Source organism: Ipomoea nil, unplaced genomic scaffold, assembly GCF_001879475.1.
Source record: "Ipomoea nil cultivar Tokyo-kokei standard unplaced genomic scaffold, Asagao_1.1 scaffold1043, whole genome shotgun sequence".
In the NCBI taxonomy this organism is placed as follows: domain Eukaryota; kingdom Viridiplantae; phylum Streptophyta; class Magnoliopsida; order Solanales; family Convolvulaceae; genus Ipomoea; species Ipomoea nil.
The window spans coordinates 13,141,416-13,151,272 of NW_017617471.1; positions in this window are offsets into that span (position 1 = coordinate 13,141,416).

Here is a 9,857-nt window from a genome sequence, read left to right on the forward strand (position 1 = left end):
TGCTTGTTAAATAATATGGTGGAAGCTGATGGCAGTGTTAAACTGATGGGTATAAATATGGAGGCAAAGTTTGATAAGTATTAGGATGAGTGATAGGTGTTAAATTGTGTCACTTTTATAGGGTATTTAGGAGTCATATTTTGCTATAATTGAAGTCCGTTAGGCCTATTATATGCTTAGAATAGCTTAGTTTAATTAAAGTTAGGCACAAGGACTAATTGTGGTAACATTTGTTGAAAACAACAAAATATTGGCGATTCTAATACATTTCGACGATGTTTTGGTAGATTGAGCATATATGAAGCTAGGAATGTTCAAATGAGGTGATTCAAGTGGCATTAGATCAGCATTTCAAAGAGCTACAACTTTCATGAAGACCACAAAGGCTAATTCGAAGGCAGTCAAAATCAGTGAAGAACATGTCAGGATCTCCAGTCACGAGAGCCGTCACGCGGTGAGGGCTGCGTGAATGGGAAATAAAGGGCTTTTAGGCGAGATTTTCAGCCCTTAAATAGATGGTTTGGGGGGATTTTCAGATTATTAGCTATAAATCTTTCTCTCACTAGTTTTGTAGGTTAGATCAACTTAGAATTCTCTCTACCTTCTCTCTAAAATAGGGTTAGCTAGCCACTCTTTAATTTCAAGGGGGATCTTGCACTTTTAGATGGAATTTGGTAACAATCTTCCTCCATCTCTTTAATTCATGCTTTAATTTCTCCATTCCATCTCTCCTAGTTGCTAGATCTAAACTTCTACATGTGTGATTTCAGTTATATGATGTGTGGCTAGCTATTTTAGGAATTGAATTGGATTGCCTTGATTATATGAATTTGTGTTCTTAAATTGATGAATTGATGAGATGATTGTATAATGATTGACCTTGATGCTTTTGTTGTTAATGAGTTGTGTATAGTTCCTCTCTTCATTGAAGGATCCCAGTGAGGGAGGATTATAATATAGTGGAATTGGCATGAGAATGTGATTCCATGTAGTCTAACTCATTGACAATCCATGCCCTTCGATCCGAGAGGGAAAGGCCCGGAAGGAGGCGTAGGCTAGGTGTTTGATAAAATACCTTAGTCACACTAAGGTGTGTTATAAGAGTCTAGGTACAAATCAGCCTAGTATAGGCAAGCGATTTCCCTTAAGTAGTCTTGCATTGTATTTCATCTTGTCTACCTTAGTATACAAAATGCATAAGGTCAATGCTCTCCATCCAATTCCCCGTTACATTCATATTGATATGTTTTTTGTTTACTTCTCTTACTTACCTTGCTCTCTACTTCCTTGCATTCATTACCATGCACATTTCTAGCTTCCTATTACACATGTGTGATTGTGTTTGACACAACAACATTCGATTCCAAATTATACATCTTTGAGACCGACACTCGGGGATTCCACATCCTTGAGACCGACACTCGGGGGATTCCACATCTTTATCAGTGAGCCTGAAAAAAATGAACTTTCTCATATTCTATGCAAATATCGAGATCCCAGGGACAAAGTAGAATATATGCCCATTCAGTTTAACCAGTTATATGGTGAAGACAAAGGTAAAACAATGTTTGATAAGGTTGTTGTTGGCCTTAAGGAGTTATTTCAAGATTATGTTGCATATTTTCCTGTCCAGTTTATTTCTGAAAATTCTGACAAATCAGCTCCCTGAGTTATAGTTTTTGGTTCTGTTTCTGTTGGAAAACCTCAAGTATTATTAAAATCCCATATTAAGAAACAAAGATTGGGTAGTGGTGATATGTCAAGGAAAAAAACCGAGTTGGAAGTGTATTTGTCTGAGGTCATTGTGGACGAGCAGGATTCTTTTGACCTTCTAAGATGGTGGAAGCTGAATTCTGATAGGTTCTATGTGTTATCTAAAATGGCAAGGGATGTACTTGCTGTTCCAATCTCTACTCTTGCATCTGAATCAGCATTCAGTACTAGTGGCAGGGTACTAGATGCCTTTAAGAGTTCCCTAAGTTAACTCCTAAGATTGGTGAGGCACTTGTGTGTGCACAAGATTGGTTGAGGTTAGCCAATCAACTAATCTATGATGAAGAAAACATTGATGATGTTGAAAGGATTGAGAAAGGTATATACTGAAAATTTACATTCTGTAACTTATAAGTTATGACAATTACTTCTTTTATTTTAACTTACACTTGTGTTTTTTATTTTTTATTTTTGCAGAGTTGTGCAGCACATCTAACACTAGAGTTGGATCTTCACTGCCTACAATACCTATAATCCTGTATGGTTATATACTTATATATTCATTCAATCATTATGAATTTCTAATTAAACCATAAAGCATTTCTTTATTTATTTTGATATTTGATGAATGATGAATGTGTGATATGCCTGTATCAGTGTATGTGTATCAATGTCCCTCAGTCCCTCATTCCTTGGCTGGGAACTGGAAAGTGTTCAATGGCTTGGTAACATTTTAAATGTTGCTGCCATTGAGCTCAGGTATCACTGATTCAGTAATCCTTTTTGTCTTTGGCCCCTGAATAATGAATGGTGTCTGATAATGTATATGGCATCACTTATGTCCTTATCTCTCTTATTGTCTTTGGCCCCTTGTGCAATGATGATGCTTCCACCATGTTGTTTGAATATATAGAATTAGGTTTGGTATGTTGCCTATGTAGTGTGGTGTTTTGTGTCATACTCATATTGAGCAATTTGCCCTCAATCCTTAGTTGATCTGGAAAAATAGCAATCTGAGCACTCTATATAAATTATCTATCATGTCATTCATGTTAAATTGTTTAAAGTTTAAATATTTTAAATATTATCAAAGTTTTATGTTATAACTTATCAAGAAGAGGAATAGCCGAATAGGTTATTATCATATTAGGGTATTTCAATATAGACATATAGTGGTACCTGTCTATATGGTATTTTTTTGTGGAGTTGTAAATGCTGAATGCTGAATTGCTGATTGGATTAGACTCATTGGAGACTTGGTGGCTTGGAGCTTGACAACTTGTAGTGACTGTCTTTTGGATTTTAATTTCTAAGATTCTAAGTTAAGTTCTAACTTCTAATTCTGATTCTCTGAATGCTGAAATGTAAATATGTAATTTTGTATGTTTAATGCTTAGTCTGTAAATTTAAGTCTCAAGTCTGTAAGTTTGTATCAATTGTCATTGTATGTTTTGAAGTTAGAATTGTAAATTTTAAATTAAGTTTGTATGTTTCTAAATAGTTTGTAAGTGTTAAGTGTTTAACTGTTTAACTCCTACTTAAGTAGTTCAGTACTTTAGTAGTTAAGTTTGTAAAATCGGTTCTGATACTGCTAATTATACGTAAGCAATATGTAATAACACGAGACCAATTAAAGCAAGTAAATGACTTTATTGATCACAGTAGAGGCCCTAAGTACAATCTACTTGGTTGCTCTGAGTACCGACTGAGTGCGGTCGGGATTCTCTAACAACAACCTATCGATCGTCCAAAAGTCCCCTACACTGTAGCTACTGTGGGTATTTATAGCCGCTATGCCGGGGACAGGATTCCAGCCGTTCGGCATGTCCTCCACGTAGCCACCACGTGTCATCCTCCCGGGTGCCCTGTCTGTCGTCGTAGAGAGCCGCCACGTGTCTTTCGTCAGTTCTCTCGCCAAAGGGCTACCGCTCGGCGGTCGACACCGTCGCTCGGGCAACTCCCGGTCGGCCCCCGACCGGGTTCTTCACAAGGAGCCCGACCTGTTACCTGCAAAGACAAAGAGGAAAAGACAAAGGCTTCTTGGTCGTGGTGGAGCTATGTCGGTCGGGATATTCCCTACCAAGAGCCCCCCAGCCCGGGCCTTTTTGATCGTCCGGGAAAAAATGGGCCGGGATGAAGAAGCCCAACCGTCGGCCGCTAAATCGACCGGCCAGCTGTCATTCCCTTCTTCGCCACGTGTCGGCCACTGCCGGCCTCTGCGACTGCAACCGTCGCCTCGGAATCAGCGCTGGTCGTGTCACGCAAGTGGATGATTTTCCCGCCCAAACGCCCTCCTATAAATAGGCCCTTGAGGCCTCCATTTGAACTTTCCTCAATCCACTGAAGCAGTCGGTACCCTCAGAGAGTCCCGAGCAGAGCACCTTAACAAGGCAGTCGAGCAAGGAAAACTTCAAGCTTTCAACCGCAAAGTTCCCCCATTCGGTAAATTCTCTACCCCTCCCTTTACTTTGCTCTTTCGGTTATAAGTAGAACTGATAGGCCACCTAACTGTCCCGGACGTCTCAAGTCCCTCACTAACCCCAACCGACCTTTAGGTAGATCGAAATGACGGATTCTGACAGCCAGAACGCCTCGATTGCGGACTATGACGAGGAGGTTGAGTACCTCAGCGAGGAGGTGGACATCATGTCCTACTCCCCAGAGGTCGAACAACGACCACAACCCACTCCCGACCAAGCCCCCGAGCCAGCAGGGTCGTCAAGCTCATCAGGGACCTCGGGGTCGAGCTCCGGCGGGTCGGGGAGCGAAGAAACGTCCACGAGCGGACAGACACTCCCGGACGAAGGCGCTAGGGAAACGCCCACGAGGGTAATAAGGGATTACCCTCAAGCCGAGCATGAGGGCGAAAACCGGGCCAACGAGGCCGAAGGGGACGAAGAGGACCCGACCGGGCCGGCGCCGACGGGCGGGGACGGGTTTGCGTTCCTCAATAGCGAGAGCGTTGAAGGCCAGAAGTGCTTGCTGACAAAAGGAGAAGCAAGCAAAATCGCGGCAACTCTCGCTGGTCGGGTCGAATTCGATACCAGCAGACAGCTCGGAAATATCATCGAGCGGCACCAAGGGAAATGGATTGGGCTACATTACGATTCGCTAATGGCCCCGATCACATTCCCCTTTTCCAGCCTTCTTACAGCATTCTTGGGCTACTACCAAGTTATACCCGGGCAGATTTGCCCGAACGCGCACCGAATAATCGCGTGCTTCCCCCAGATCTGCCGTCGACACGACGTGGCCTGCACCATGGAGCTCTTCAACTTCGCCTACCAAGTGAAAGTGCTAGCGGCCGCGTACGGGGGAGGTTTTCTGATGATACAATCCCGAGCGGATAGATGCTCGATTGAAGGGCTGCCCGGGAACAACCGGGGGTGGAAGAACCGGATCTTCTCCGTAAAATACGATCCGTGGATCCTCCCGGTCGAGAGGGTTTGGAGTCAGCGTTTTCGTCGCCAAGTCACGCCAGTCGAGACCCCGACCCTCATCGATGCCGTGACCAAGATCTCGGGCGAGATCTACGAGTACCGCATCTTCAAGTCGCCCGAGTGCTACGAAGCGGCCCGGCTCCCCGATCCGGTCTACGACCAGACCGAGAAGTACAAGCCCGAGCCGGCAGGTGTGACGATCGCACGGATGCCCGCTCGGGGCAAGAGGAAGGGTAAAAGCTTGAAGCTAACTTCTTTCCCGATCCTTAGCATTCTGTGCGTACATTATTTATCGTCCCGAACTGACTAACTTTCTTCTTTGTTTGCAGCCATGGAGTTCGGAGACGAAGATGCCCCCCTTCCCCCGCCCGCCAATATCTCCCTTGGCGGCAAGAAGAAGGCGAAGGCGAAGCCAGCCGGGGAGAAGGAGATTCCGACGGCCCGACCTCTTCCGACCTCGACCGTCACGACGGCGGAGGGCTTCGTCGTTGAGCCGACGGACGTCTTGTCACCCGGGTGGAAGTCGCCCGGGGAAAAGAGAAAGTGCCCGAGCAGGGCGTGAGGGAGGTGGGCGGCATGAAACGCCGCCGTGAACAACGCAGCCCGAGCCCTTCGGTCGGGCGAGAAGGGGCCGCCCCGTCCATACTGGCCCGGATCGGCAATGCCGGGCCAGCTAAGGAGGATTTGGGGAAGATGACCCCGACCCAAGTGGCCGAGAAGATTGGCTACGATCTGGCCGAGGTAAGCTCTTTTCCATTAATTCTCTTTTATGTGCAAGTGTCTTCGACCGGGCTAACCCCGACTGTCTTTGTCTTTGCAGATCTCCCGAGCGGCCCAATTATTACAGGGTCGGGCCATGCTGGCCGAGGAAGCCGACCACCATAAGAAGACGGCCGCCCGTCGCCTTCTGGAGGTTAAAGAGCTCCAAGCCGAGCTCGAGAAGGCCCAGAAGGGCCTGAAAAAGAGCGAGGAAGACCGGGCCCTCGCCGAGAAAGTCGCGCAACGGGCGATCGGGGAGGCGAAGGAGCTGAAGGCCCGGCTCGATAACCCGAGCGAGCTGGTGCAAACTGTCTTCAAGGACAGCGAGTCGGGGTCAGCATTTCTCACGGCGGCACGGGGAACTAAGGTCGGAGAGGACCTGATCGTCTCCTTCGGCCGATGGGCGTTTAAGTCCGGGCAGCGCAAAATGCTGGAGCGGGCCCGTACCCGGTTGGAGCAAGCCCTCGACGGGGAGGATCTTCAGCTGGTCCTGTCGGCTTTACCTCCGGACCTAGCCGACCCCGGCCCCTCCCCCTTCGCTCCCAAGGAAAAGGCGGCCGAGCCTGGGGCATCCTCAGCGGCCACTTCAAGCGGGAAGGAGGCGGCTGCCGGAGCTCAGGGATTGAAGAAGTAGGATAGGCTTCTTCTTTTTTTTTTGTAAAAGACATCGATCGGGAGCCCGGTCCCGAAATTGTACCGGGCACTCCTTTTGCGATTAATAAATTTCCTTTTTTGCGGTTGCATCGTTCGTTTTCCTTTCTAGTTTTCCCCTTTTAGTCATGCACATGCCGACCCTTAATGCTCGACCTCATGGCCTTTTGGCCCGACCCTGCACTACTCGATCCGTCCAACGCCCGACCTTATGGCTTTATGGCCCGGTCGTGCATCCGAGATTTCGACATCAAACTGGCCAACCTGATCGGGTTTACCCGGTCTCCAGGCCTTGTCAAAATTCTTGAAAATAAGTAAGCCTCTACGGTCGGGATACTTCCGAACGACGGGTCTGTAAATACTTCCTTCATCCCGCCCCCACACTATTGTGCTCTCATTGCACGAGTGAGTGCAATAGTGGACAAGAAGTGATCAGATCGGGGAATTATGCTGTGTGCTCCTGGCCTCCACGACCGGTGGCGTGACTCGAATGTCCGCCGATGTGGAGCGCGTTTGACCGGTCGATAAATTCGCCCGGTCGGTGTAGCTTGATAAATTGATCTGCGTGCACTGAAGGTAAAGAAAATAACCGACCAGGCCGCCGCATGCAAGCGGTCGAACAATCACCGATCGTATATACATTAAAACCTTCCCGCTCGCAGGCGGTTAAACAAATATTTACAATCACAAAGCTTAATTACAACCGACGACCGGGACCTACTCGCAGGTCAAGCCCCCACTTCGTCAAAAATTACAAAAAACCGGCTTAATGCTTAAACATAACGAGGTGCTCGGAATTCCAAGTCCCCCCGTGATTACCCGACCAGTTGTCGTCTCCAGTCGGTATGTACCCGGCCGTATGATCGCGCTGATGATGTACGGCCCTTCTCAGTTTTGAGCTAGCTTTCCGCCCTCCAAAGGTTGACTGGCCTCCCTTCGTCGCAGAACATAATCTCCAACCTGAAAATAACGAGGGTGAACCCGAACGTCTTTAGAACTCTTAACACGCTTCTGATACTCGGCCATGCGCCGAGCGGCTAGCTCTCTTTTTTCTTCGACCCCATCGAGATCCACCGCCATAGCATGTTCATTCTCCTCGGCATTGTAGGTTCTTTCTCGATCGGTCGGGATCCAAGCCTCGATCGGGAGTCGGGCTTCAGCTCCGTAAACCAGGGCGAAAGGGGTCTCCAAAGTAGCTTCCCTCGGGGTCGTCCGATAAGTCCATAAGACATATGGCAACTCATCGGCCCAACTACGACCGGCCGAGTGTAACTTCTTTTTCAGACCTTCCAAAATCGTCCGGTTCGCGTTCTCTACTTGACCGTTTCCCTGCGGGTAGGCCACCGACGACCGGACGTGAGTTGTCCCGATCGTGGCCAAAAAGTTCTGGAAATACTGGCTTACGAATTGGCGGCCGTTGTCGCTGATGAGATGCACGGGCACACCAAAGCGGGAAATCACATTTCGCCAGAGAAAACGAGCACATTGCTGGGAGGTGATCGTGGCTAAGGGCTCGGCTTTTATCCACTTGGAGAAGTAATCGATGGCGACGATCACAAATTTTCTCCAACCGGAAAGCTGAGGGAAGGGACCCAAGATGTCTACCCCCCATCTTGCGAAAGGAATGGCGGTCGTGACTGGCTGATAGAAGGTTGCCGGTCGTCCGGGCATCCGGGCGTACAGTTGGCACGTCTCACATTCCCGAGCTAACTTTTCACAGTCTAGCTGGAGGGACGGCCAATAGTACCCGATCAGCATGATACGACGGGCCAGGGATCGGCCTCCTTGATGTGAAGAGCAAATTCCTGAATGCAATTCCTTCATGACTAAATCGACCTCAAACGCGGTCAAGCAACGCATCAGAGGGCCTCCATACGATCGCCTGTAGAGACGACCGTCCAAAACTTGGAACCTTGGGGCCCTAAGCTTGGCTTTCCGAGCACGCTGTGGGTCGTCTGGGAGGCGATCATGCTCGAGGTACTCCTTCAGATCGGTGATCCAATTGTCTTCCACCGGTTGGATTGGATTAACCGGTAGACGATGAATGCTGTGTCTCGGGATCACCAAAATCCGAGCTATTTTCGACATGTGTTCCGGGGCATCTTGAGCTAATTTGGATAAGATATCTGCATCGGCGTTATCCAATCGGGGTATGTGCCGGACGGTATATCCCCGGAACTGAGCGAGCTTCTTCATGGCAAGGTCTCGGTATAACTGCAAACGCTCACCATTGACTTCATAATCTCCGAGAACTTGCCCGACCACGAGCGCGGAATCTGTCTGAGCTCGGATGTATTCAGCCCCCAAGTCCCGAGCGCACTATAAGCCGTTAATGAATGCTTCGTACTCGGCTTCGTTGTTGGTCGGGTGGAACTGGTACATGAGAGCAAAATAGACCTTGAATCCTTCCGGGCTTGTGACCACCACTCCTCCTCCTGCCCCTTTCTTGCTACTTGATCCATCAGTAGCCAACGACCACCACCCGGCCTCGGGATCCGCAACCTCGGGAGGACGGGTATCCCGGGCGGTGCACTCGACCAAGAAATCAGCAAGAGCTTGACCTTTAATAGCCGGTCTCGGTCGGTATTCGATCGCGTACTGGGTCAACATTAACGCCCACTTGACGAGGGGACCGGATGATGAAGCAGTTCGGAGGACTGGCCCGATCGGCTGATCAGTCAACACGCGAATTGCTCGACCTTGGAAGTAGGGAGCCAACTTCTTCGCGGCAACGTATAAGGCACAGACGACCTTCTCTAGCCGGGAGTACCGGAGCTCGGGACCATGTAGCGCGTGGCTTACATAGTACACCGGTCGCTGGACCCCTTCCGGATCGGTTCGGCACAACACTGCGCTTACTGCACGATCGGAGACGGCGAGGTACACGTCTAGCTCTTCTCCAAGCTCGGGCTTTGAGAGCACGATCGGTGACATGAGATATTCCTTCAGCTCATCAAAAGCCGCTCGGCATTCTTCGTCCCAGACGAATCCATTAACCTTCCTCAATACCTTGAAAAAAGGTAAAGCGCGCTCGGCTAGCTTGGAGAGGAACCGGCTGAGGGCTGCCAACCGACCGGTCAATTGCTGGACTTCCCGAACGGTGGAAGGTGGTTGCATGTCCAGAATCGCTTTTACTTTGGCCGGGTTAGGCTCGATTCCTCTCTTGGTCATCATATAGCCGAGGAACTTGCCGGTCTGAACCGCGAATGTGCACTTGGTCGGGTTCAGCCGCAGCTGGTACTTCCTCATGATCTGGAAGCACTCCCGGAGGTCCCGAGTGTGGTCGGACCGGTC